The 4648-nt window shown below is 35.6% G+C and overlaps 1 long non-coding RNA gene across 1 annotated transcript; it reads right to left on the reverse strand.

The window, feature by feature from the left end:
* Window positions 1-957: 957 nt before the first annotated feature.
* On the reverse strand, window positions 958-3940 carry LOC108981593. The gene is made up of 3 exons (XR_004798426.1): window positions 3905-3940; window positions 1102-1151; window positions 958-1024 (listed from the first exon to the last, which is right to left on the reverse strand). It is a non-coding gene; the product is annotated as an uncharacterized LOC108981593 (long non-coding RNA).
* Window positions 3941-4648: the final 708 nt, after the last annotated feature.

Below are 4648 nucleotides of genomic sequence, written 5' to 3' on the forward strand. Positions count from 1 at the left end.
ATTGTTTTATACTAGTTCCAATTATTATCAATAAAATGAGTTGTTACCCATATATAATTAAGATTTTGAATCGATGTCCATAAATTATTGGTGATGCAAATGTTATAACTAGATGTCATGAACATATCCTTAACTTGTTCTTTTCTAACATGTATAACTTCAAACAATCTCACATAATTGTACTGCTAGAAGGGATTGGAAATCCAGGCTCAACTATGGCCACAAACTCTTTAAACTGTTGACATTCAATAAATCTAAATGGCAATTCATCTAGAATTATCTTATAATCTACTGCCAAATAGTTTATACGTAACTTGGATGTATTAATGATTTAAAATCTGCTTCAATATTTTAAAAAACTATTAATGTACTTCAAAATATATAAAAAAAAATATGGCCTGCCACACATGAAAAAAAAAACTTAAAAACTCAAATCAACAAAAAGTTCTAGTATTTTTTATGAAATGGCAATCACCTTGGTTGGTTGTAAAATGGACTGTTCTATTAAATAGTTGTAGAACATAAAGGGAATGTTGTCCTTTGCTCATCCTTTGTACTAACAACTAATCCAAATTGCATTATGTCTTTGTATCAATTCAGTTAGAAAATCAAAATGAAAGAACTCCACAAAAAGAAAAATTTTCAAAACATTGATTACAACAATTTCATTGGATTTCTACAACCTGTAGGGATCACAACCTATCATTTTCTCAGACTAGTCGAAGGCAATCTAGAACTTCACCCATATTTTTGCAGTCCAATGACACAGAGTATGATGGTATAGTTTGGACTTCTAGCCTACTTCTTCTGCAATTTGTGATGGCAGAGCCTTCTGACAGCCACTGCCTGGGGATATGCTTGGCCTGGGAACTTGAGAACTGGTTATTGGCTTCTGCAACAGCTTCAAAGCAACCATGATCTCAGCAAACATGGGTCTCAATTTTGGGTTTCTAAAATGTTAAATTGGATCTTTTGCAACGTATAGACATCCTTCAGTATGACCCCAAAGCTACAAATGTCACATCTGCATATTGTATACATGATGTAATTAAAACCATCCAGCCAGGGTGAAAAACAAGATATTGCATCGAAAAGGCTTACTTTTCATTTGCAGGTTCATTTCTTAGCACTTCTGGGGCCATCCACTCAGCCTGAAGGAGTGAAATACAAATATTAACTTTTCAATGCCAGATGATCGTGATATTTCAATAATGTTAAAATTAACTTTTTAACATTATTGTATAAATTTTATGGTTGTACAAATACCACCAGATGCAACCACAAAGAGGATATATGATGTTCAAACCTTTTGTAAAATTCTGTAACTTCAAGAATGGGAAACACAGAACTCGAAATGTAAAAGAAAGATTGAAAGCAAATTCAATGTGAATTTGTCATTAACCAGAATTGAATGAATATTACATCTACATCATTTCTATTTATAGACACGTATGCTAACTAACTTGACTGTACAGAGGATATTTACTTAGCACTCTAACTAATTTAACTCATTTTCATTTGGACTTAATTTCACTATCATTTGGAAATGTCTGTTGATCTTTTCTGTTTAGCTTCCCTTGACTTCAACTCCAAAGCTTCAATTTGAGTTTGTATATTCCAATGCCCCCCTTCAAGATGGGAATGCATATTGATCATTCCCATCTTGCGGATCAGATGATGGAAACTGAGGGAACCAAGTGGTTTAGTTAGAATGTCTACCAGCTGATGTTTGGATGGAATGTGAATGATCTTGATCAAACCTTCTTGCAATTTTTCTCGAACCAAATGGCAGTCTAGTTGGATGTGCTTTGTTCTTTCATGTTGGACAGGGTTTGATGCAATATCAAAAGCTGGTTTGCGGTCTATATAAAGCAAAATAGCCTGTGGATGAGGGACTTTTAAGTCAGCTAGCAAGTAAATCAACCATTGCAGTTCACATGTGGTAGAGGCTAGAGCTCTGTATTCAGACTCAGCTGATGATCGACTAATTGTTGGTTGTTTCTTTGATTTCCATGATATAAGAGAGTCACCAAGAAACACTGTGAAGCCAGTAATACTCTTTCTGGTGTCAATACAACCACCCCAATCACTATCTGAGTAGGCTTTTAGATGGAGAGGGGAATGTGCAGACAGAAAAATACCTTGGCCTGGTGTTGCTTTGATATACCTGAGGACCCTTTCAACAGCTTGAAGATGATTACTACTAGGATTAGCCATGAAATGGCTTAGTGCTTGTACTGAGTAGGATAGGTCAGGTCTAGTTATAGTGAGGTACAATAATCTGCCTACTAATCTTCTGTATTGTGCAGGATCTGTCAAAGGAGGAGATGAGTCATTTGCACTCAGCTTTAGTGTAGACTCCATAGGAAATGCAACAGGTTTACAACCTGAAAAACCACTATCTTGCAAGATATCTAAGGCATATTTTCATTGGCATAAAGTTATGCCTTTGGTTGATCGAGCCATTTCTATCCCCAAAAAATACTTTAGTCCTCCCAAGTCTTTGATAGTGAAAGAGTCATGTAAGAACCTTTTGACAGTGACTATATCATCAAGATTATTAGAAGCAAGAATCACATCATCAACATAAATCAAGAGTGCTATAAAATTGTTTGAATTATGCTTGATGAATAGAGAGGAATTAGACTTCCCTTGAATAAAACCAAATTGAAGTAGAGAAGATGACAATTTGGAAAACCATTGTCTTGAGGCCTGCTTTAGACCATATAGGCACTTTTTGAGTTTGCAAACTCTCGGATCAGTTGGTGAAGAATACACTGGTGGTAGTTGCATATACACCTCTTCATTTAAATCTCCATGAAGAAAAGCATTGTTTACATCAAGTTGATGTAAATGCCAATTCTTAATGGCAGCAATGGATAACAATATTCTCACTGTTGTCATTTTAGCTACAGGTGAGAATGTGTCAAAATAATCAAGGCCTTCTTGTTGGGTGTAGCCTTTTGCTATTAATTTAGCCTTGTATCTATCAATTGTGCCATCAGCTTTGAATTTAACACGATATACCCGCTTACATCCAGTTGCACTCTTATTTGGAGGTAATATTGCAAGTTCCCATGTTTTATTTAATTCAAGAGCTTTGATCTCATTTAACATGGCTGCTTGCCAATGTGGATAAGAATTGGCTTGTTTGAATGTCTTAGGCTCAAAAGTAGATGACAAAGCAGAAGTAAAGGCTGCATGTCTTGGTGACAATTTATGTGTTGAAAGGAAATGAGCAAGAGGGTATGGCTTACCAGAAGAAGGAATGTAGCAACTGGAAGATTTTTGAGATGTTGAAGTAGATTGAGCCATATTATCGCAATGAAAATGCTGCAAATATGAAGGAGGATTCCTTATTCTTTCAGATCTTCGAAGGCTTACATTTTCAAGATTAATCTATGAAGTAACAGGTGTTGGAATGGCAGAAGAAGGATTTTGTGAAGTTATAGATTCTGGAACTTCAGAAAATTGATTATGTGAAGTAGTAGGTTCTGGAATTACAGAATGTGGATTTGGTGGAGTAATAGGTACTGTGAGAAGTGTATAAATCTTTCCATTAAAAAGAATTGGACTTTCCAAGATCTGTTTTCATGAAAGTATTTTCTTCTACTTTCCAAAAGCCCTACCATTCAAGAGCCTCTTTTGAAGCCATTTCATTGGTTGTGTGTCCATGTCCGTGTGCGGACGTGTGTACAAGCGTGTGCTATGTTACTATCAAGTAAATCAATGCCCATTAAGAAAAAGGAATAATCACCTCCCATGCAGCTAAAGCATACTGATTGATAAGTCAGGTTACTAATAAGGGCTTTCGTTCGTTATTTTAAATATGGAACATGTTGTCTTCCATAAATCTGTAATAAGACCATAAATGACTATGGTCAGAGGAAGAGAGTTTGCATACCTGGGAAGAAATTCAGTGACAATTGAAAGATTTGGGGGACGCGTTACAACTCCCATGAAGAGCACAACGTTGGGATGCCCGAGTCTTTTAATTAACAGCACCTTGGAATTCAAACCACAAGATGAACAAATGGTTACAACAGAAATCTCCACATACTTAAGAGATAATAATGACAGCTAGCAAAAGTGATGGGAACCAAAGGGGGCCCAGTCTTAAAGATATTTTGCAAGTTCTAGATGGGTCAATCACAAGATCAAGAGCCAAGAAAATCAATGAGGCGACACAATCCACTTGCAACGAGTCTAGCAAGAGCCCAACATTCAAGATGGGCTTGAAGGATGAAGATCCAGTTTTGATTCATTTGATACAAGCTATGGAATAGGGCAACAATATGACATAAAGGCTTTGGGCACTTGAAGGATTTTAATTTATTTAATTCATTTAAATGACTTATTTATTAGTTTAGAATAATTGTGTTTATTACGGGAAGGACTTAAGGGGGCCTACGCACATGTTGGGAAAGTTATTATTTTATTAAACTAGGGTTTCAAGAGGTTACTGTAGCGTTACTGTAGCAGCGACACTGTTCATCTAGGGGCATTTTGGGTAAAAAGGGCTTTATTTTAGTTAGGGTTTTAATTAGGTTTTGGTTTAAATACTCTTTGTAGTCTCATTTTTAGAAGTTTATGAAATTTAATGAATTTATTCATTGTGAGTTAAGTTTATCTCTTCTTGTTCTTAATT

The sequence above is a fragment of the Juglans regia genome, chromosome 15 (assembly GCF_001411555.2).
Source record: "Juglans regia cultivar Chandler chromosome 15, Walnut 2.0, whole genome shotgun sequence".
Lineage (NCBI taxonomy): Eukaryota > Viridiplantae > Streptophyta > Magnoliopsida > Fagales > Juglandaceae > Juglans > Juglans regia.